The 25,090-nt window shown below is 40.6% G+C and overlaps 1 long non-coding RNA gene across 1 annotated transcript; it reads left to right on the top strand.

Annotated features, from left to right (window-relative positions):
* Positions 1-216: 216 nt before the first annotated feature.
* Positions 217-6,702, top strand: LOC110360497 (uncharacterized). The gene is made up of 5 exons (XR_010470008.1): positions 217-2,487; positions 2,785-2,940; positions 4,303-4,464; positions 5,013-5,143; positions 5,964-6,702. It is a non-coding gene; the product is annotated as an uncharacterized LOC110360497 (long non-coding RNA).
* Positions 6,703-25,090: the final 18,388 nt, after the last annotated feature.

Here is a 25,090-nt window from a genome sequence, read left to right as displayed (position 1 = left end):
TTTGAGTCTAAGGTTTGAGTTTTTCTATCAAGTTAGATTAATTCTTGTTTCTACCCAACATGTTTCACAAACATATAGTAATTTCAACATCAATTTAAAAATTATACTGAATAACCTGTGGCGGTGTCTGTAGTTTTACCATTGCACAGCAGATTTTAAGTATCACACAGAGAGTATGAGAGGAACCAATCCTCTCTTCTACATGGAAATAAAATATTGGAACTCCTAAAAAGGATTTACACATATTGCTTCAGGCTGCTAGCCACTCACCTACAGGTGGGTGGTGTTTGTTTAATAGCTGGAATACATTTTGACTTGACTTTCTGTTTTTCTTGTTTCCCAGGTGATTGGTTCTGGTGTTTTTAGAACTGTCTACTGCATCCTGAACATTTTCCATGCATTAGTGACTGGGAACATTTTAAGCTGGCGTCGAAGATAGAGTCTCTGGGGAAGTCCGCACACAAATAATACTTCCTCATTGTTCTTGCTCAGCAGTGATCGTGGCTTTTGCAAGCTGCTTCACTCAATGCAGCAGAAAAGTAAACTAAAAATAATCAATCAGAATATTTTTTTCCTAAGCAATCCATATTCTCTTTTTCAGAGCCAATGTACCACTGGATGACAGAGAGAGAAAGTGCTCAACTCCATTAGCATCAGCTGTCCACCAGAACCCAACTTGGCAGGCGTGTGATAACAGCCATGTAAGGAAGCACAGGAGAGGCCACACAGGAAGACTATATAAATGAGAACCACAGTTGTAGATGAATAGCAAAACACAATGAAATGGACTAGAGGATACTGGCTGTCCTTCAGCATAAGGAAACAATCTAATATCTGTAAGCCGTTATTCAGGAAAAATGCCTTGACATCAGCGTATATAGACTACAAGCAGAGACACTTAGGAAACAAAGGTCACCTTTGAAAGTGCAGTGACTGACAGCTCCCACTGGAGCCAGACCGTAAGCACCTTATTTTGTCACATTTAGCTGTAGAAGTAGGAAGGGAAGGTGAACAGTAGGGTGTTGTACACAGTGTTTGAGCTTACAGATTTGGTCAGGGTCATTCAAATTGTGAAGGGTGTCTCCACAGGCCAGAAGGGAAACAAGCTGAGTGTGATAATCTGTCTCTGAAGAGGCACTGGAAGCTGCATTTGCCAGGACTTTGGGAGTGACCTAGACCAATAACCATCCTGTCAAACTGGAGCTGGAGGCATCACAACAACTGTGGGAACTACCAGGGCTACTCACGCATGCTCTGCTGTGTGGTGTCTGCTAGCAGCTCCAGGCATGGCCCCAGGCTACAAAGAGCTGTGCAAGACAAGGAACAAAATGGTAATTTTTCCCAGTGACTTTCTCCCTCTCCATTTGGTTTGGGTAAGAAACAGTAGGAAAGAAAAGGGGAAATGGGGAAAGCAAAGAAAAGTAATTGGGAAGGACACTGAGAATACACATACTCTTGACTTTGCCTATGTAGAAACTAGAAGGAAGACAATCATCTAGAAATGGTGTGAAAGAGGGGTATTTACTCATAAAGAAAATGTAAGGAAAAAGATTAAAAGTCCAGAGACAATATGATAGATGTTTAGTGAAAAACCCTTTAAGAAGCAGTTCCCTTGGAAAACAGTTAATTGCTGCATTCAGAAGACTTTCGCTATCTCTAGGAGCTCTCATAGCTACAGCCTCCTGGAACACAAAAAGATAAATTCCACTTACTGGCCATGTAGGAAATCTGAGGTGTCAAAAACAAGAAATTCACATAGCAGCCAGGTTTTGAACAGGGAAAGAGTACAAGTCCCCACAAAAAGCTCATTGTGGATGTTTCTGAGGAGAAGGAAAGAGAGTGCAACTTTCAGGCCTTCAAGCAAAGACCATGGAATTTCAGCAATGTTACACCTGGATCCTGGAGGGACACATAAGCTGAAGCCAACAGAAGCGCAGAAAGTGCTGTCTATCCCAGTAAATGTGCAATGTACAATCCTAACTTAGAGTTCATAATTTTTGAAAATAGCTTCTCTGATGAAAGGAAGGTTCTGTGTTGAGCGTCCTGTATGTCCTCTTTTATTTTTTTTCTTCTGGAGGGGTTTCTGTTGCCTGCATTTGTGCACTTTGGAAACAAGATACTTCTGCTTGTCCTCCCATTTGGATTCTAAGCTGGAAATCCTGTTTACAATGTTACCACTTGCCCGGGTAAAGAGTTTCTTTGCTAGCTCTTTACTCCTGAGACCCGCACAGCTCTGAGGAAACAGACTAATTTGCAACACGTAATTTATTTGGCGAAGTTAGCCTTTTGCTCTTTCTTCCATAAGTGCAGTAGCAGCATGGTTTCTTGAATGTACTCATTATTCAAATATATTCTCTGAATAAACAGCCAAACACTCTGTACTGTCAGATTTTGCCATGACATGTTGACTGGTGATGCGTCTCTCTGAAGGCTTGGCTGATCGCTCTGAGGCTGAGAACATTTATGTGGAGAAAATATCCTGCTGTGGTATGTAATTTGCCTCCAAGCTCCTCTCCCCCAGTTCTGAAAGGCTGATCTGTGCGATTATAAAGGCTAAACTTAGATGCAGGTGGTGGGAGGGGGCATCAAAGTAGAGCCTACTATTCTGCAGTTCTGTGAGCATCTGATAGGACATGGAGTCTAGATTCAAGGGTGTTTTTCTCTATTACATTATTCTGAAGGTATTTCTGGAGAGAGCTGGAGTGTGAGGAAAAGCAAACAAATTTTGTTTATCCCAGAGCCTGACTGACTTGCTGTGGTGGTGGTGTTGGTGTTCTCTCCTAGACACAACTTCCTTGTCTGTCTGCATTTCAAGTCAAGCCACTGTGGCACCAGTCCAGGACAGGGAGAATCTGCTGATGACGATCTCTTTGAGCAGTGCCGGCAGAGCTGGGAGGGCTGGGGCATGTGGGAGGAGTTGGCAGAGTGTGAGGGAATGAGGTAGGTATCCTCATCTGCACAGGAACCAGTTGATGGGAGAGAGGAACCAAGTTGAGGCCAGTACTTTGTTATAGAAAACAGTGAAAAAATGCACGTATTTCCATACCTAGTACCTACGCCATGCAAGCACAGGAGGCTGTGCATGAGACTGTTGTGGTAGAAATGCTCTGGCAGTCACAGTCACTTTGATTTAAGCCTTCAAGAAAGCAAAAATGCCAAATACATGTGTGACATTCTACATTTGGAAGATGTCACTTTTCTTAGCATACAAAGCAAAATCATCAGTAAGGTAGATGCTTGAATACAAGCTGATTTAAGCTGGCGTTTCTGTAACTTCACTGTCCTGAAGGGAAACAGATACTCTGCATCATAAATTGAAATTGGAAAAAAATGCAGATAGCTTATTTGTGCACAGAATCCATAGTATTTTTTCCTTTTATGAGATTTATAATAATAATACATCACTTCCCTTGCTAGCTAATGTAGTTATAATCACAGTCAGGTCTTAAACTCTGGTGAAAATGAAAGATGCTACTGGAACTCAAATTGAACTTGGCACATCAGTTGTTATCACCTCATATCATCAAATGATGCAATTTTTCTCATCTCTCACAAGAGGAAGCCTTGCAAGGAAGGGAAGGGTTGGTTATACCAGAGCCCGTTCCCATTCTTCAAGTGAAACTCCTGTATAATATAAACAGCTTTCTATATCAACCACAAGAATTGCAGAGGGTGCAGATAAAAAAAAAAGACACTCCTCCCGAGACATCTTGATTGCAGATGTTATTAAATGATTCTCTGGTGCTGGAAATGCTCATCGTGGCTACATGTTTATCATAGAATACATTCTGTTCTCATGGTTTTCTGACTCAAAGAATGGAAGAAATGCCTCAGAATGTAACAAGGGAAAAAGATACTTCTGTACATTGCGATAGTTCTCCCTATCTTTTGGTCTGGGAGTCGTGTTCCTGCCTGAGGGGGCCTGCATGAGGGATGGTGAAAGTAATTATCCTGTCAGCTCAAATATGACTTTCTTCTATGTGTCTGTTTTTCCTGATGTCAGTTGATTAACCTGTCAGTTATCTTTGCATGGCATGTGGCCACATGATGTCATGTACTGAGGTACGTGGTTTATTGTGCTAGTCTAACATAAAATTGAAAAAGGCTCTAATTTAATCCTTATTTCTTCATCCACATTTTGTATTAATATTTTTCTTTTGCTTCAATCTTACATTTTCCTTCTTTTCTTAACTCCTTCCCATCTTACCCAACTTTTTTTTTTTTTTCCTCTTACCTGACTCAGTTTTTCCTTTGATTTGCTATCTTGGTTCATCTCACTTCTTTTTCTCTCACACACCACAGCTCTGCTCCACCCTTTTCGCATCCCTCCAACCCATCTCCTCATTGTTTCCACATCAGAGCAGGCCACGGAGACCATTTTGCCTTTGCCTCCTTTACTACACACTGCTCCTCTCAGTCCTTCTATGCTGGATGTGAGCCATTCTGTTGACTCTCCCTGTACTGGTGAGTTTTACTCTTTTCCCAGTGGTACCAAGATTTTATCTCACAGCATTTCACTTGAATATCTCCAAAAGGCAGTAAAATCCACTTTATTTGTTACCTCATTCTTCTCCCTGATTTGGTATTAGAGCACTGAGTCTCAAAGAAGCATCATGACCATTTTATTTGGGGAAGAACTACTTAGCCACAGCCCAGCTGGATGGGAGGAGGATTAAAGAAGAAGGCTTAGCATGAGAAAGGTTGAAAATCACTAGGACAACCATCATATTCCTCTAACTGAAGCCAAAATAGGTATCAAATGTATTTTGTTAGCTTGGGATGCAGGGAGAGTAAAAACAACAGAATAAATCATTTCACCCATGTCTGCTTTGAGGCCCATGCCAAGCACAGAGTGGCCATGTGAGAGACTTGTTCCTATGTCAGAATTTTAAAAATCAAGTGCAGTATACACTTACATTAGCAAGCTAGGGATGGGATTGTGGGAATGCATTTCTTACACAGACTAAATCTGTTCTTCAAATTTTGCATGGGCAATGTGCTTTCCCATCCAGGTGGAGGACAGTTCTGTATGAGTTCTGCATTCAGTGACCAGGACTGGAGACATAAAAAGAACTATTCAATGTCTCTGGCTGCAGAGATAAGTGAAAGACTCATTGGCAATAACTCTGAAGTAATAACAGCAGTAAGTACTGGGCACGATTTGAATCTCTTGATAGCAATACTGGTATGCCAGAATATTTATCAAGCCATTACGAGAGGCTGTGCCTAGCTGATAAGATGACTGCAGCTGATGAAGTCCACCTGAAGACTCTGATGATGCTGGGACAGATTTGCAGCCAACAACGGAGGATTGTAGGGAGTGCTGCCCTTATGAGCAGCATATACCATTCGTCAGCAAAATTATACAATCTCCTGCCTGGGGCAAGCTTGTGGAATCTCTAGTAAACAGAGTTAAGAAATATCCTGATATATATGTTCCTCACAGCTGGTGAGCCAGGAACAGTCTGCCCTGCTGAGAAACGGTTTCACTGAGTTGGTGGCAGATGGGAGGGATCTGGGAGAGGTTCGGAGAAAATAATTTCCAAGAGTGACTAATCCAGGGCCTCATTTTAAACTGTCCCTATATCAAACTGCCAAACTTGTGATGGTTCTGTCTTTGGAAGATGAAATTGCCTGATTTATATCACTTAATGTCTCATGAAATCAAAAGAACGTTCTGTTATTTTGACTGGAACTAGATTTGGAACAGATTTTTTGCTGTAATCATCCATAAGCAACACAAATGAGGAATCTTTTCTTATGTTTAATCAGCACATGTTGTATTGTGGATAAGATCAAGTGCTAGCACTTGAAGAGTGTTTTTCTTTGAGTGGCTTTTGTGGGTCAAGACTTTAATAACTGTAGAAAGATTTTGCTACCTACTTTGCCTCAATTGCTTATCATTTGCCCAGGTAAAATACTAAAGTTAATGCTGGGATTTGTTTTTCCTTCTTGCTTTGCAGTGGAATCTCCTATCAGCTGATGATTGGAGCCCTTTGGAACATAGAAAATGGTGTGGCCAAGAGGTTGTGCAAGTTCAAAATACATTTTCTGTATTTCTGTGTCTCTGTGTGTATAGAGGTATAGACAGAGAGCTTAAAATAAACAGACAAGTTTGTCCTTAAAGAAATTTTAAAGATTATAATAATAAAGGATTTACAAATTAAAAGACTTTGTGCTGTTTACTTCCAGTAAACAGACAACAGTAGAAAGAGAGGAGGAATGGAGAACCAACTTGTTTTGCTGTTCTCAATGAATTAAGTATATAAATCCTCTAACAATGAATAAACACTATTGACAGAGAAAAGTAAATACATCTTATTTTTTTTCCTGGCTTTTAAAACAAAGAATATCAATAGCAAAATTGTGTTTTCAAATGTGTTTTGAATTTGACAATGTCTCTTTGACATTTATAAAAGACAGTGATGAGTATGCAATTAAACTTCTTTGCTTATTTTTCAATATTGCATTCTCAGTCCTCCAAATTTCCTTTGAGCTAGAGACTAAACAAAGGAGGAAGGCTTGCCAGCGAGTGGCCCGTTCCCATGCACGCCATGCTGTGCCCCAGCAATGTGCTCGCCTTTGAACCCGACGCTGAGCCAGCCCATGTGCATGCACTGTGAAGCATCCCTTCTCAATGTACTTGGGGTTTTGTTTTAGTTACCACAAAAGGGCTAAGTGAGGAATCGAGGGTTTTTCTAAATTTATTTGCCTTTCCTTCTGTCTAAATAAGAAGTATCAGACATTTCATGGCAAAGAGAGACACTGTCCTGGGAGCTCACTTATCTGGTGTGACTGCAGATAAAATGCTGAACAGCATGTATAACCCTGCAACATTAGCACTGATTCCACAGGTAATGAATTTTGCTGTAGGCGGTTTTTCAGTTGTTGTTTTTCACTCCTCAATCTCAGAGCTTACTGCTTTTCAGTAGCAAGAATCCTGTTCAGGATTACAGCACTGCTGCTTCAGCCTGGGAGGGTTGGAGCAGGTTTAGCTGTGTCGGTAACATAAGCCCTTGAGCCAACAAACTCTGTCACAAACACACAAAAAGGCACCACACTGAAGCTGTCTAGACTCTTTCTCTGTTTTCCTAAGAAAATCCTCATTTGGCCAGGACTATAGGCAGACTTTACCTCAAATTACCCATAAAATGCAAATTGCTATGACAAAGTAGAACATTGCATTAAATAGTTGTTGGTCAAAGTACATAGACAGGCTGCATGTCAGGGTCAGGGATTTGGATGTCACCCTTACTGTCTGCCTGGCTCCAGGTGAATGTTCACTCTTGTATCCTCTGACTGCCCACTAGATTGTCCTTTCACTGGAGATGGGAAAGGCTGGTCTGAATCCTTTCTGATGAAAGAGCAAAGTGGACCTGAGTCTTCTCCAACTCTGAGAGGGGTGGTGACAGCAGAGCTGTGGGCAGGAGCTGTTGCTCGGGCACTGTTATTTGTTTTCCTATTTTTTTTCCTCACTGTTTCAAGTGAGGGCTACTGTCCCCATACTCTCTAAACTCTGATTCTGCAGATGTACACTACCTGTGCCCTGAGCACACCTGCAGGTTTCATGCCTCCTAATTCCTTAGGCAGACTTAGCTGTAACACAGGTGTCAAATTGCATGGTAGCAAGTGAAGGTGGCTCATGGCATGTCCACACACAGCTTGAAAAACTGGAATTTTGCTGGTATGTAAGCCTTTGCATTAGATTTCCCAGTCTTTTTTTGAATTGATTCTTCCTGGGTGAGTTGCTAAATTCATATGGAAAATCATCAGCAGATGTTGGGATTGAACACAAGTCTTAAGAGGAGACTCCAGGAACCTCCGGATACCATTTTCTGAAGGTGCCAGCATTTGGATACCTAAAATGGATGCATTCAAAATTATTTGAATCTTCAGACATTGAAAGATGAAGTAACTGTTTCAAACAGAGGCTAATTCGTGACTGGATGCTAAATGACTGCTGCAAGAAAAGGCAGACAAGATTGCTAAGGGCAGTTGCTTTAGGGAAAATAGCAGAAGGTTCCCCTGAGGGGCTAGTAGGAGCTCCTGGAAAGGACAAGGTTATGGCAAGAAAGCAGCCAAGCATGGCACAGCCTGATCAATGGCAGATAGAAGCCTCTTGTGGACAGAAGTATGAGATCTCTACGTCACTTGAATGTCACTTCAGTCCTATCTCAGGAGGAAAGTGGAGTGTGGGTCCTGTATCCGTTCTCTGTTGTACGCAGTTGGTTTACCCTCAGCAAATATTGTTCTAACAGAGCCAGCTGTCAGATTTGCATCTGTTGAACAGATACAAAACACTGATCTCAGTGGGAGGCAGGTACCTACTCTGCATAAGCACTTTTGCAAATCCCAAAAGACATTTCTCCATCTTCAGGCACTTCAATATCTTTGAAAATCTTGCCCTTTGTGCCTAGCTTTACCTCTCTACAAAACAGAGAGAAATCTGCCTCCCTAGGAAGTGAAGCAGAGTTAAATTTATTCGTATTTGCTTTAAGCTTTGGAACCATAGAGAAGATGTATGACACAAAGGTGCTTCTTGTTCAGGGTATTATACAATGAAACACCTGTGTGTTCAGTTACTGTCCATGCTGTCATTGGCCTCATTTTGGAAGATATATCCATGAATCAGAGAAAGGCAAGGTGCCACATTAATGAATGATATCTATAGAAAAATCACAGTATATAAGCTACACTATTTTGTGATGACCCCGCAGTTCTTTTATGAAGAACACAAGCAAGAGGATTTATTTCAGGTATCCTCCTGCGCTTGAACATCTTGCAGAAAAGAGATAGAAAACTACTACAGATGTTCGTTACGGTCATTGGGCAAGATGTTTGGTGAAATATATACGGCAAAGATGGCTATACGTCCACATCTTCAATTTTGGTGTCTAAAAGAGCTCTCAGTTTTCCAAAAAGTCTCATACTCCATGTGCTGAGGTTCTTCTGCAGTGAACAACACAGCAGCTTCACTGGGGCTTCCTGGTTGCAGACGTCTTCTGGGGCCCCACATCAGTGTTTGGTCCTTACATTTTGCCTTGCCTGTGAATTTCCTGGTGTTTCAGAATCTGGCCTTGCACTCTTTTGATAACCGGAACAAAATCAGAGGTTGCATGTGTGCCTTGTGAAGTCCTTTTGCCCTAGTTTCTCCATGGACTGCCCGGAGTGGAAGGTACCATCTGACTTGCTTGACCTATTCTCAGATACCTGAGTTCGGTCAGGCTGCCCAGTTACTGATGATCTCACCTGGGTTTTTTTGGACCCTTTTCTTTTTCTGTGGCAGAAGTTATCCTGTTAGTAGAGCTATCTTGGCTTCCCAGGGTAGATGCTCCACTCTCATCCTGACTGTGGCTTTGATCCCTGGCACATCCCAGCTTCACTTGTCCTCTGTATCTGGGAAGAGAACCCCTTTTCCAGGGGAAATTCAGAGGATAAAGTCTCCTTATTTCTGCTTCCTCTCGTTTGCCTGTCTGCACAGACAATACCATGCTGTATTAGCATGATGACTTTTCTTAATTGTCATCTACTTTGGCCACTTAGGGTTTGAGGTTATTCTGGTTTATTCAGCTGGGGTGGTTCTTGACCTTTCCCAGTGGTAAACTCTGTAGAAAACCATACTAGTACTTAACCATTTTCTTAAGCAGCAGGACTACATGTCTTAGCTTTCAATAGCTGAGAGTTTTGATAGCTGAGAGGCAAATGGGAGACAATTAAATGACATGATTTGAAGCCAGGGTTCTTTGTTTTAGTGCCTGGCCAGCCTAGGCATTCTGATGCTCTACTTGTAACTTTTCCATTTACTGCTATGAAGACAGAAATATGATCAAAGAAAATAAAAAGGAAGCATCTGCAGAAAAGTTGCTTAAGCATTACTGAAACATTCTACGTTAGCAGTGCCAAAGGCTGCAAACTCTCTTAGTGTGTTAAAGCCTTTTAATAATTTGAGTTCACATTATAATCCTCTTGTCCAGAATCCTTATAATTTATACATGGTTTAATGCTTGGAGTAAAGTTAGAATCTCAGTCTTTCTTTTTTTTTTTTTTTATTTTTACTCTTATGCCATAGTCAAGGATAAAAATTTTAAATGCTGAAATATGTTAAAAGCATTGATTGCACTGGTTTAAGTATTTTATTTTGAGCTAAAGTCACTCAAAACTTTAATATGACAGATAAGATATAGAGCAATAATTCTAGCTGTGACTCAGAACAGGAAACAAATCCTGACTTTGATCTGAATAATAACGCTTCTCTCTCTTGATGACAAGGTTGTTTTCATGCCATACTGAGCCTTAACACTAGGAGCACCCAAAGAGCTGCTGGCTCCCAGCACAACAGAGACACTTGGCAACCAGTGGGTGCTGGAGCTCACCCTGGGCTCAACCCTGCATCCCAGCCACGTGAGTGGGAGAGGACAGCCCATGTCACCATCAGGACCCTGGAGAAGATAGGAGTTGCTTGGCCCAGTGCTCTTAATCTGTTTTAAGGCAGTCACAGAAATTAGCTTAGATCACTTCTGGGAAAAAAAATCGCATTTTTTCTCAATATACATAGACATGTAAAGCTGGAGCATTTTATGCATTTGGTAGAGTGGTTAATAAAATAAAGTGGCAAACACAAGACAGCAGAAGCCTTTGGAGAGAGAAGAGGCGGCTGGAACAAACACAGGAGGGACAAATGTGGGGTGACAGTGGGTCAGATCTCCCTCTCAAGGAAGAAGATGTTTCCACAGCTCTGGTTCAGCTCACAGCCCCGGTGGGGAACATTAGGGTTTGGCTTAGCATGTACTCGCACAGTGATTTGTGGTATAAAACGTGCACTCTAGCAGGAAAACATTGAATGAGCCCGGGGTTGGAAATTTAATCACATTCTATGCTGCTGAACCTGTGTGATAGTTCACCTTTAGGCTTGTTAATCACCTTTGGGGATACAGTGAAGCTATTCAGGGATAGATTTCTAAAAGTATGAAGGACAAGTTGCTGCATTAGTCCCACTTGAAGATACCTAGGCCGTTATTTGGGTGCCTGAAAATATATGCCCAACACAATTTAGATTTCCTGCCATATCCTGACTCATTGCAGAAGGCTGTGTTCCCATATACCTGTCAGTCCACATAGGTGTTTTGAGAACCAGAAATAATCTGAAAAAAACCCAGTCACCTGTGTTTAGGAACCTGAATATCTCCCTTAAAGCAACATTGTGCTCACAGCTGTTTCAGCTTGTAACAGAAAGGAGGAAAATTTGCTCAGTTCTCCAAGCTTTTTTCAGTAGGTCAGTTCCACCTATTTTGCAAAACCACAGTGAGCTGGTGGTCTTTCAGTTTGCACATATTTTCCTAATTTTTTAATGTTTTGATTGGGAAGAAATCAGACTTCAAAATTTTGTGCCTAAAGTTAAACTAATGTTATTTGGTTTCAGAGTAACTTCCATTTGAAAGACCCTAACTTCTTCACCTCAAAGGCCACCATCCTTACTATGCCAAATATTTTGAAGGAGTGTTTTTCTTAGCAGTGTATTTGGAAAGTCACAGGAATCCAGTTAAGCAGCATTATGAAGGAAACTTTTTAGAGTTGTGTGACCTTCACAAAAGATGTGCTACCAGAAGCTCTCTTTTCACCTTCAGCTCCTCTGGTGATGGGCTTGATCAACCTGGTTTCAAAATCTGAAGGTCTTATGGGTATGATCAAAAACCTACCAGTGTAAGTAGTATGAATTTCTTGAAAAGCAGCCTCACTGTGCAACATCCCCCGCATACCCAACAATCTGAATGCCTTCCCAGGGCTTCCCAGCGGGAGTGACCCAAGCTCTGTCTGGCTGAGGTTACATCAATCCAGTCTGTCTGCTGTACCTCTGCAGCTCAGTCCTCTCTGGCTCTGAGTCCAAGGAAATTCCTCATTTTGACCACCATGCTGCTTTATTGTCTGAGTCTGTTAATGCCCAGCTTGGGCAAACATTTCTGCCATTTTCCTGGTTTCAGCCCTCCCCAATGCAAACCATCCTGTTCTGGATATTGTATAGCCTCTCACCCCAAGGAGACCATCTGCCTTTCCAGGAAACTTCTGTCAAACTAATTGTGTTGCCTCTTCAGTCTTACCATCTCCACTCTGGAATCACAGAATCATAGAATAGTTTGTGTTGGAAGGGACCTTCAAAGCTCATCTAGTCCAAACCCCTGCCATGAGCAGAGACATCTTCAACTACATCAAGTTGCTCAGAGCCCCGTCCAGCCTTGAATGTCTCCAGGGATGGGGCATCCACCACCTCTCTGGGCAACTTTAGCCAGTGTTTCACAACTCTCATTGTAAAAAATGTCTTCCTCGTGTCTAGCCTGAGTCTCCCCTCTTTTAGTTTAAAACCATTGCCCCTTGTCCTATCATTCATTACACCAGGTGCTACTTACATGACTCATTCAGCTGTCTCAGATTAGAGAAAATGGCAAGAGGGTGCCTTTATTTGATTTAAACTTCAAACGACTTCTTGTACACTTTTGGACAAGAGAATTTTGATGTGACAATGAACTGTGAGGCCCAGTCCTCAGTCATCTTCTCTACCCCTTGAGTAAAAGCTGCTTGGGGCAACTGGCAAGTCTGCAACACATATATACAAATCAGGCAAGGAAATTAATTGTCAGATAATATCATCACAGGCAAATGCACATAAAATGTGCTAGGGGTCTATGCCGTGAGTATCTCAGATTCTTAGTGTCCAGCTTTATTTTCCTCAAGAGGTTTTTGTTTTCCAAAAAGTAGTAGACATCTAATTTCTGAAAGTCAGATCATTAGACACTTAGGGAACTCAAGACCTAAAAACTAGAGCTACATTAATATATATTCATTGTGTGTATACATGCAGAACATATATTAATTTTGAATGAAGGAAAAAACCCCTCAGGTTTCAGTCCATTAAGTCAGAAATTGCCAGAGGTCATGAATAAATTTCATCAATGAACAGGTTTAAATTTCAGTGACTGCTTAAAGAAAACTTGTATTTTTGCCTTGCTTTAATTGCCACAGGCTATGGTTTCAGAGGAAAGAATGACTGGCTAAGCAGTCAGCAAAAAAATGATACCTTTAGCACACGATATATTTGTGCTATTTTCTGTGCCATGGATTCTCTTCCATATTGCTCCATCTTACCCAGATCTCACAACAAACTCCAATCTATCTGTCTGCAGCTTGGCTGTTATTCCTGCTAAGATCAATGCCTCCTGGTTAGATTGTAGATATTTAATTGTTCCCAGATGTGTAATGTACAGACTCGAGCTTTACTGTACATATAACACTGAGGATAAAGGGTCTGTGACCAAACATTTCTCTGAGCAAAAGTCACTTAACACATTTTTGCATTACAGAATATCCCACAGTGAGATCTCACTGGAACCAGATGTTCATAGCAGAAAGCATATGGCAAGACGATGTAGATCCATTTCTTAGATCCTCTTGAAAAGTCATTGTAGCATAGCCCAAATTCTGCTGAAATTCATGCTTATAATCCCAAAAGCCTTTTCCTAGGAAAAAAATAAAAAAAAAATACATATCTCTGTTTTCATTGCTTGTGAATCATTTCCACATCTATTGATCTCCAATGGTTTGCAAAAAAAGCAGCCAAGAAGAGAATTTGACCCACAGTGTACAAGGTGTGCATGAAACTTGAATGAATGGAACATGTGTGAAGAATTACGGAATGAGCGTTTGTCCTGCAGAAAAGAGACAATGGCCAAATAGAAGTCAGTCTTTGTGTGTTGCATAAATATTTAATCTCAACCTGAAGAGATAGAAATTTCTGAACAATGTGTATGCTGTTTATTGTATCATGTCATCTCATATTATACACTGCCTGTCAGTCCATGACAGCTGCCTAATCTGTTTATGTAGTTGGGCTTAATCAGGTGAGTTTGTTCTTGTTGCCTGGATTAGGGTGTCTGACAACAGACCTTTTTATAAATTGAAAGTCGCTGCTAATACAGACAAGAGCAGGACTTGAAAAACACTATAATGCAATGCCCCAGGCTAATGAAGGCTGAACCAGTACTTCAGTGGTTCATTTAACCCCCTCAAGCCCACAGATATTCCATTTGCCAAAGGGGTTAATTGCTGTACCCCGCTGGTACAAACTGCACCCAACAAAAGCCTACTTGCACGGTCAGATATATGGGTCAGATACAGGTTCTTCATGCCAGCAAGGCAGAGCTCCATCACGGAGAGGAGCATTTTGCAGCCTGTGGCAGGCAGGTGTCCAGCACCTGCTCCCCTCCCGCTGGCTGTCCCACCTCAGAGACCAGCACAAGGAGGGTGAGGCTCTGGGGTCACTGACTCGGTGGCAAGGTCTCTAGTGGCCACTGCAGGTCTGGGACTGCTGTGGGTGCTGCTTCAAAGGGTGGCAGAGGGAGTACAAGAATTTACAAGTGTCTGGGGAAGCATATAGAGTCACACTTCAGCTCTTTCTATGTGAGATTGTCATAATTTCCCATCCTTAAGCACAAGCTGAGATACTCTAGTAGAAATGTTACTATTTCTTGACTGTCTTTGTCCTTGCCAACAACAGGAAAATTGCCATAGTCAGTAATCTCCCCCATTTTTGTTCACATTGCACTTCACTTAGGATCTTTCATGAAATTGAATTTTTTTAAAGTACTTGGGGGTTGGAAATGCTTTCAACAGCATTTTCAACATGCAGGAAATGGTGAGCTGGCATGGCATTTAGTAATGTCCAAATATATGTTACAAAACAAATGTGATATGCCAGCCTGTGCTCAGAAAAAGAAAATAATGATTTGGTTCATAGGCTTAATTTTAGTTCCTATCTGTCTCACTTACTTAAAGAGACATAAGTTGTTTTACTGAATTTCAGTGTTCACAAAGAACTCCTATGTGGCATATGTAGACACAACAACAGGAAACTTTGAAATACATGAAGAGCTGGTCCAGTATGAGAGAAAGAAATGTGTAAAATAATGATGGCAACTAGGAATGCTTTTTATAATTTTTGAACTGGGAAATGTGTATCTGATAGGTATTACATTGATTAATATTTGATTTTTAACAAATTAATAAAGGATCAGTTTCAGATACTCAAAGGAGTCACATTTTGTTTGCAAGACAGAATGATTTTTATTCTGTGTTTTTATAAAGCCATAAACCCTTGAAAGTGATTATATGATAATGATATGTAATCCTTCATACAACTGGACTTTCTCCATTATGATCTGAAAGGACATCTCTTCCATCGATGACTGAATTCTGAACGTACACTTTTTAGAGACATTTTTTTATGTTTTGGAGATGAGTGACTGAAACACAGGTTGTACCTACGCTGGGAATGCTTTACTGGTGTAGGACGTCCTGTAATTTTTGGGAAGTACACTTAGTGTGTTGGATTGCTTTGTACTGCTGTAATAAATTCATTTTAGCATTCAAATGAAACAAGGTACCCTAGTAAAGGCACAACATTCCTAATGTGACTGCAAGCATAAATTCTTCTGGACAGTTGTTCTCTATCTAAATAAAAAACCTGCTGGAGCAGATTTTTAGGATTTTCTACTTTTGTATGGATTTCATGGGTGGATGCTTCACAGCCCTCAGGTACAGCTGAGTGCAGCAGCAGCTCTGGCCACGCTGCCGCAGGGTCTGACATTCAGAAGATACCAGCACGAGCAGGTCAGGCTGTACTGGATGTGCTGTGTGGCACCGGTGCTGCCCTGTGGATCCCTGTACAAGGGGCTGTCCAAGCTATCAGTGCAAATCAGCAGCAGAGCCAGAAGCAAAAGTTTATGCCATTGAAAGACAAAAGCAGTTCCCATTGAGTTCCCTCAGCAATGTTAATAAAGCCTCTTTTCATTAGGGCACTGTGTCACTACATGGCATTTCTGGGATAGCAGCCGGTTTCTGTGAACTGTGTTGTACACGCATTGGCTTTGAGATTTTCAAGGCAGGGAAGACTCATGGTGTCTATATATTCAGGGTATTTTGAAAAGATGGACCCAATTTGCCAATATACTGCTTTGAAATTGAGTCCATCTTTTTCAAACACCCTGTATATGTATCAAATGTAGGCCATGTTGATATAGTTGCTGATGCTTCCCATAGTGTCGACAGATAACATTCACGCACAAGTTAGTAATTTCCATACAGCCTGCTTAGCAGTATCTGACTTGAAAGGTACCTGGTAACTCTAGAAATACCTAGCAAATACAGAAAAATCCTCAGAATTTCTACACAGAAAGAGAGGAGATTTCAGAAAATCCAGACATATGGTAGCATTAGTCTTTAGCAATATGAAAAGGTAATAAATTAATTCTGAAGCATCTTTTCTAGGCTACATCCTGTTTTCCTTTTTGTTTTATTTTCCATTGCATTGGTACTGGTGGAAATGCATCTATCAGTTTTTAACCTTAGTTTCTCTGGCAATTCTTTTCGTAATCAGACATATTTATTAGAGTCAGAAAATTCTTTACCTAGCATTAGTGAAAGACCAGAATTAATCACATAAGAAACAGTATAAAATCTACAGACTTCAATACGTGGAGCTAAATGTTATGCAACCTGTTTTAACTGAGCTTGTATGGCATTAAATTGCCGCAATAGTGGAAAAAAAACACTATTAGGAATAGGTTTATCATGTTTTCACATTTGTCAGTTTTATCTAGAAGTATGTAAAATCAATGAGAACGTTCAGGCCAAGCTGCATGTGAACTATTATCTGTTAGTTTTATGATATCTTCCTCCCTTTCCCCTCCATCAGGATCTGCCTGAAGAGCAGTCTTGCTGGAACCTCCAAGGGAAGATCGTGTATTTTGTTTCCTCTGTGCCCTTTGTCTCCACTGTATCCACACCCAGAGACCATGCCCTTACTCTGCCCATCTCTGAAGTCAGTAAAAAAATCATCTCCGTGTAAATAAAATGTACCATTTGTATTTTGGTAGCACCCATGGCATGCAACCCTGCACGTGAGTGAGGAAGTGGGCCTGAAAGGCTTGGAGAACTAATTATCTAAGGCTTGACTTTCTCTGAAACAAAAATGTGGGAGTGTCTGTCGGTTTGTTTTGGTAACAAGATAACTAGCATGCAATAATTACCTTATTGCATGTAACTTATCTTCCTGTGGTGGTCTTCTCCAAATTACATCTCTGTAAAATCACAGTCCTTCCCTGGGGCCTTTCCCAAGTGGGAAGCTCTGGAGTAAGAACCAGAGAAGAAAGCTGGATGCTGAGTGACAGGCCACACTGATCCCCTCACCAAGGCTGAGTTAAGGAGACACAAGACAGTCCTTCCAGCAAATAGCACTGTCCGCAGTGGCTATAAGAGCCTTTCCTAAACAATTTCTGATGGCAAAGGAGGGATTCATTCTCAGGATATTAGCGTCCTGTCTTCACCATGGTTTTAGAGTAGACAACTAACATCAGCTTTACCTTCCAGAGCTAAAACACCCCCCATTTTTGTCACTGAATACATGGTATAAATAAGACCAGGGGCCCTATCCCATGTTTGCCTCTTTTTTTTTCTGCCAAGTTTTGCTCCTCCAGGAGATCCTGAAAAGCAACACTTTCCATGATATAGGAAGCTAGGGCACAGAAAGAGAGGGATGCAGCTGAGAGAAATGCCACAAGTAAATAAATACCACCATGATAATTTATTTCTCTTTCTTTCGGCTCAAAGGAATCACTGTTTTGCAATCCAGCACAGAGAGATTGAAATCCTCTTGGTATCCTGGAAAAAGCCTTCTAATGTCACTGGATATTTATTACTCTGCTAGTTAGCTGGTGGTACTGCCTCTTTATCTTCATATTTTTAAATTGTTTTACATTCTGCAGATGTTAAAATAAACATGACTTTGTGATTTTTGGACCAAGAAAGCAGAGGCCAAAGGCCATTGGGAAAAATGATATGTGATTAGAAACTGTATTTTTGCCATATGATCCCTAGCTGCACAGAGTCACAAAAGGTAAGTAAAACAAATTATTTTACACATATCCTAGCATTCCTTCTGTACCCATCTCACTCATTGACCTCAGGAAGAGACTTGGGCATTCAGGGAAGTCAGAGCTCAACTCTCAGGATCAGATGAGGGTCTCTGATATATCCATATTCAGAGATGTTTGAAGAGGCTAAAGAGGCAAATAGGTGCCCAAGTACCTCAGATAACTTGGGCGCCAGGTACCTCTAAAAATTCCATTAGGTGCTTTAAATACCCCCCAAATAATACCAACATGTTACCACATGCCTGTGTTTTATTTATGTACACCTGAGTTAAACACACTTAAATTAACTTCTAAAAAGCTTAAACTACTCATTGCACTTTTCTGAGTGCTCACCATGGCACAGACCATGCACTCGCATAAGCAAAGAGGCTTTAGGTCTTTGTGTAATTATTTTTAAAGAGACTGCCTGTGTCAACCTCAACATGCTGGTTTACATGTCTTCTTCTACAACTAATACTGGAAAACAGGCACTTTTAGACACAATTTTGATCGAAAGTAGTTGTCTAACAAGAAACAGACAGAATGAAAGTGTATATTTCTCATCACTGTTTGCACTGGGAACTCAGGGCCATGACCCCAGGTACAGCTGTCTACACTGCAAACAAGCTGAGGTGGGTGAGATGAATCCTACACTCAAAGAGTTCCTTACCATTTCTTGACATGGTTTCCTGTGCGTAAAGTTTACTTGTTCACTTGAAGTTTAATTCTGAAGTGCAGGGTATATGTGGAACCTAGAAATTTTTGCACAAGACAATCAGAGGCTATGTGCACCACTGTGATATTGACCCTCACGGTGCTTGATTGTACAGTTCACAAAAGGAAGACCACACCACTGTCATGATTCTTCACCAAGGGACCCCTCCCTATCCTGCCTGTACAGGAACAAATGTGCCCAACCATCACAATCAAAGTGTAAATGGAAAACTGACTCTTCATTTTGCTCCATATATCCCCAATTTTGAAGATTGCTGCTCTAGACTTCCATATGCTTTCTCACATTCCTCTGACTGACCATTAGCTTCTTTGCAAGCTGGAGGCTGTGATTTGCATCTGATTTTACTTGAACCCGTGGCAGCAAGCACCTTAAGTCCAGATGTGTTTGGGGTTTATTAGAGAGTGGGTCTGAACTGGGGAATTTTCTGAGCAGGGTGATCCAGTAACTCTCTTTCTCAGAAATCCATACTTAAAAATCTTTTATTCTCTCTCAGATGACTCCAAAGATTTCTGCACTTGAAGGCACCTCTTTACTCACCTGAGCATTTCATATGTCAATGTGCTATCATCACTACATTTAATTGAATAATTCATTATAATTATATGCCAGTCCATATATACCATACATACAAATTTGTAGTGTTTCTTTGGCTCACGGTAGTTTTAACAGCCCTCTAATACTTTGAGTTATTTGAAGAGCAAATATTCCCCATGTGTGTGAAAGAGAAAAAAGGAGATAGTGTATGCAGAAACTCCCACAGGCATACATGTCGAAACACACTGTTATACATTTTGTCCCCACAGGATAATGGTGAGACATCCACATTATGTGGCCTATTTTTCTCACAGAGGCAAGATTAAAGTCTTGAGAACTGAAAAATGCACTAAATGTTTGCTTCATGTTCCTTATCATGCTCACATGAAGATCCTGGTGTGATAAGTGCAGACTGTCCCTCCTCCAGCAGCCTACAGGACCACAACCTACTGTGGGAGTTCTTTAATCTGTTTTTTTAAATGAAGTCTACATTAGACATTTTTGGAAATAATCCAATGGCTATTAGAACAAGGGGGGAAAAAAAAGCCATCCCAAAAACTTTCTGATGAATGTTTGAGGTTAGGTCTAAAAACAGTAATATTTTTTTCAGTAGAAGTTGTTCAGATGCATGTCCTGGTCAAATTCCAGTTTAAATAATTGCATTTTGTTGAACTGCAGCAAGCCCCTGTTTCTGTAGTGTAATGCATCCCATACCACTGTGGGTCTGGAAGATGGCTGGATGAGTTTTTTTCCATCCAAACATATTTCAAATCAAATTTGATTTCATGTTGCCTGCACCACTGACTTTCAGTGAACTTTTAAGTAAGATTGACTTTGTCTGCACAAATGTTTGGGCAATATGAATTCTCTATGTAATTTGAGTAGTCTAAGGCAGCTTATTTTTATGACTCCTGTTATTGTGATAGCTGGATGCTGAAAGTTGATTTGCTTAGATTTTGATCTCATGTGAGGCTTTGCACACTCTTGCTTTGTGTTTGAAAACACAATAAAGTAAAAAATCCCTCAGAGCAGTGGTTTCCCAGACACTGTTGCCAGGTGAGCCTCCAAAGCTGAATGAATTCTTAAACTCCTTGGGCCCCAGGCACCCAAGTAATAACCAGTCACCACACATTCAGGAGAAAAGGGAGCACCCCTGCTTTTGTGGTTGCTTCCTGGTTTTGCATCCTTACACTGTCTGAAATGGACAACAGCTGTCCTGGTTTAAGCTTCTCTCCCTTAGAAACAAGGCAAGGCATTAACAAATACTATCAATGTTAGATGAATTAGCTGGGTAGAAAATTAACATCAAGCATGTTGATCTTCACTTCCTCATTAATTCTTCTGGTAGCTATGTATGCAACAATGCTAATGTTAAAAAGCAAACGAATACATTTCTAAGTATTCATTTGAAGGTACTCATGAACTCTAGAAAAGCAGAAAGCCCATGTTGGTAGCAATACAACAACTTCTTTTTTTTTTTTTTTTTTTTTTTCTTTAACAGCATATAAAAGTACAGACTCTCCTAAAACTCTGTCGATTTAATCAGAATTTAGCTCAGAACTGGTTACTTATGTCCTTGAATGTATAAGATCATGCTAGGACATCTTTCAGATAAAACTTACAAGTTTGAATCAGCATAGACTGACCTGTAGCACACGGACAGATAATATGTATGTTATCCCTTGCAAGCAGGATTTGGAATATGCATCCAAGAATACTTTATATGAATATGATATAGTGGAATAAAAAGCATCTACAGCCAGGAAACCTAGATTTTTGTGGCTTTGTCTTGACTTCTTCACTGCTATGAGGTCACCAAGATATTGTAAACCCATTGCTTCATTAACAGAACAAAAATTCCTCTGGAAAAGAAGGAAAGTTCTAGCTTTCCATAATGTTATCAAGCTTCCTTATCTCTTGATAAGCTGAAAATCCTCTTCTTGTCTCCCTGGAGACTCCCTACCTTAATCAGAATACTCTCTCACAGACAAAGTACAGCTCCCTATCTTTCTCTAAGCCAAGGTGCACACCTCTGCTGTAATGAGTACGTCAAGTGACAGCAGATGGCCAGGGCAGCCCTCTGAAGGTTCCTCCTTTTCTCCTGCCCCACGGGAGAGGTGCACTGAGACCTCCAAACTTCATTTCTGATGTCAGACCAGCAAATTCCCAGCAGTGTGGCAGAGAGATGGTTACCTCACCATAAAGTAATTTCTGCTTGTGTAATTAAATGCTATTGTAATGTAAACACAACAAAGAGGCCAGATTAAGCTTGCACTGGCACTTTAGCATTCACACTGAATTGTTAACATTTCAGTCTAATAACAGTCCTTTGATTCTGTGTACAATTTCATAAACTCTGTAAAAAATAAATTTGAAAAAATAAGACTGAAGTATCCTGTTACCTGAGATTTTCACCACACCTGTATGAATTATTAGGAGTGCTAGTAATGATGAGAGCAAATTCAGAAGAAACTTGTCAAAATATTTGATGGAGATGTCTCTTTTTTACTGCTTTCACATAGGAGCTATGCATGTGTCTGTTCAATGCTCACCCTCTCTAGCTAGGTTAGGAAACTGCTGTGGTTTTCATCAGCCCCCTCTCTGTCCTGCTCCTGGGAGCCCATTGCGGGAGCTGATACCACGTTGTGGCCCTAAATGGGGAGGTATTCTCCCATAGGCCCAGTTTTCTGTCCTCCTGGTAAAGTGTGGCAGAATAAGACTATCCTACTTAAAAGCTTGACTGACTTGTTTTTTTACATGAGCAAGAATAATTTTCCTTCACCCTCACTCTTGAAAATGAGTCAGGAAGAGTGACAAAGATTTTTGGAAACTCCTGAGGCTGAGGCTAATACATGGCAAAGCAAATTTCAGCCCAACCAGGTCAAGGCTGGCATTTGAATGCAAGGTCCCTATAACAGTAGATGCCCTGTGGATACATTGAATGAAAAGGTTCATCATTGTCAGGCACCAGTCAAGGGCAACGTCAACAAAAGGATATGGATAATTTCCTCTGTGACCAGGGAATGAACATCACTGGTGTGAAAGCGTTTTGCTGGTGAGGCAGACCTCTGGCAGTCCCTCTGGAGGCAGATGGACCATACAGGCATTGTTGCCACCACCTCCTTGCACATTACAACAACCATAAGGGTCTTAGGCCAACAAAAACAAATCAATGAACGTGTCTGAGCTGTCAAGTGAGATCCTCAGTGCTCCTGCATGTTTTAACAAGAAAAACTGATGTGGTAGGTAGGGCAGCAAAAGTGGTCCCTTTCAACAGAAAAAAAATAAAAATAAAAATAAAAATAAAAATAAAAATAAAAATAAAAATAAAAATAAAAATAAAAATAAAAATAAAAATAAAAATAAAAATAAAAATAAAAATAAAAATAAAAATACAGCCTTAGAGCTTCTCTCTCAATGCTTTCAGAGAGGAGATAGAAGATGGGGTTCAGAGTGGGATTTAGCTACGTTTCATGTAGCATACAGGTTTTGGTCTGCAGTATTTGGGCACTGAGGACTTTCAGTGACAAATTTAGAAAGCTGCTGTCAACAATTAGTCCTCAGTGGGTCATTTATCTGTACTGTGGATTACCCATGACCTGAAAGCAGAGACACCGAGGTGACCCTACTGACTCAGCCTTGCCATTCACAGTTAAACTTACTTTGGGACTGGACCAGGTCACAATTCCACTCAGTAGATCTCAGCCAAATCAAAATAGTGCTATGCTGAGCCAGCCCTGTGTTTCTATCAGCAGAACCCACAGAAATTTGGAAGTGGTGGTGCTGGACACCTTTCTAGAGCTCTGAGAGGTCTTGTTTGCTCAGTGCCATGAACTGGCATGGAGCCATTAAAACTCCATTGTTGTTACTGGTGACAAGTGCTCTTTTCCCAAAGGTACAGAGCTGGGAGTGTGCGCTAGCAATACTTGAAACAGTTTGGGTCTGGCTGGGCTTGTGAGCTCCCAGTCTGCACCAGACCTAGTGCTGCGGTGCTTTGCTCTCTTCCTAACAAATCTGGGATGCCCTGTTATATCAGAATTTCTGCAAAGTCTGTTTGCAAGCTCTGCAGTGGGTCTTGTACAAGGTACAGCAGTTTATGAAGCCCAGGAAGGACCATAAGTAATCAGAAGCCTTCCTAAGACATGTGGCATTCATTCTCTGAGTAACTTGAGAAAGATTCTCTATTCAGCCAGGCACCCAGGGCAAGACCCAACTCCCCTAATTTTGGTTATCTGCAATTTAGGTGCCTAGTCTAAGTGAATAATCTGGTCTCTCTGGAGGGAGTCCATATGGAGATATGCATCTTAAGAGTGTTATTCATCCCACCTACTGTAAACACTTATATTGAAATTGGGTGGTATGCACTGTGAAAAACTCTATCTTTCTTTATTGCTTATCAAGGAATTCTGTTGAAAATTTGCATTAGTCACCTACTTGATAGACAGCTGAAGTTAATGAATTCCATTCAGGTGTTTTAGGGCACATTATTCTTATTTCTTTTACTCAGACCTCCTGGGTGGTTATATGCTTACTATCAGATTTCTTCATATTACTTATCCAGTACTAAATTATATTTTTTCTCCTTTTCTTTGGGTGCAAGTCTTGTTGGTGTTTCTGTGCTTGGAGAAGACAAGTGGGGTGTTGTATATGACCAGTTAGTTTGGAAGGGCGTGGTCAAATGATCTTGCTTTCATTCTGCAGAAACAGTGTTCTGCACAGTCAGCATTACTACGTCTGCTGGGTGCAGCCCAAAAGGAGAAAATTGAAACATTTGCACTTCCTTAAACATTTCCTTTAAAATAGGTTATAAACTCGAGGATGGCACAGAAACGGATTGGTGTGAGATCTTTGTCTCTGGAAAGGAGTGTTCTGCAATTGCAGAAAAAGTTTGGGGTCTATTTCCCCGAAAGAGCACTTGACAGAGATGCAATTCAGGAAAGGAAGCATGAAATTTCTCAGCTGTGGAAATTATATCAAGAATACTGAGAGACATTTTGTAAGCATTGGCTTGTGGGTTTTGCCCTCAAGGCAAAAAGACCAAAACATTCGTGATGTTTTCTTGGACAAGTTTGTTTGAGAAAAGGAAATTTCCAGTGTACATGGATAAATTTTCCTAGTCAAGGAGTAAAAATGGGGCAAATACCACCTTGTTGCGTATTATAGGACATTCTGTGAGCTGCAAAATGTATATAAACGTTATAGAAAAAACACTATGAAAAGACAACAACATAAGGAATTACCATAATTTTAAAACAGTTTATGAAGGAGGAAAATTAAATTAAGAATTCATTCACTACAAAAATATTTATGCCTCTTTTTTTTTTTTTTTTTAAGCTGTTTTCTGTTATTATTCTACTTTCTTTTATTTAATTTCCAACTTTCAGATCTCTGTTTTTTGAAGTTTATAATTCATTTCTGACCAAATAGTGACAGCTGGCCTGATTTGTTGTCTGAGTTCTGCTGTTAGATCACAACTTTTTTAGAGGTGGACATTATTAGAGAGGGTGAATGCCAATCACTATTCAGAAGCAGATTGCAGATATGCTTGAAGGTCAGGACACAGACACTGGGGATTTAAGTCCAATGTGTCAAAATAGTGACTTTTTGAGAAGGGTTCTGAATTTGAATTTTGGACAGTAGATTGCAAGGAATTGGTTTAAGCTTATGTCTCTTCTTCAGGTTGATTATAAATAAAATTGCAGTGAATTAACCTATTTAGAATGCCAGCTGATGCTTGCAAGTGATGACGAACAGAATTAATATTCAGAAAGAAAACAGAGACCAGCACCAGATTCTTCTAATTATTATAAATGTAGTAAGCCTGAAAATGTAAGCTCAAACTAAACACCATCCTCTCACAGTG

This window comes from Columba livia, chromosome 2, assembly GCF_036013475.1.
Source record: "Columba livia isolate bColLiv1 breed racing homer chromosome 2, bColLiv1.pat.W.v2, whole genome shotgun sequence".
In the NCBI taxonomy this organism is placed as follows: domain Eukaryota; kingdom Metazoa; phylum Chordata; class Aves; order Columbiformes; family Columbidae; genus Columba; species Columba livia.
Note: the sequence above shows the minus strand (reverse complement) of the source record. Positions and strands in the feature narration are given on the sequence as shown.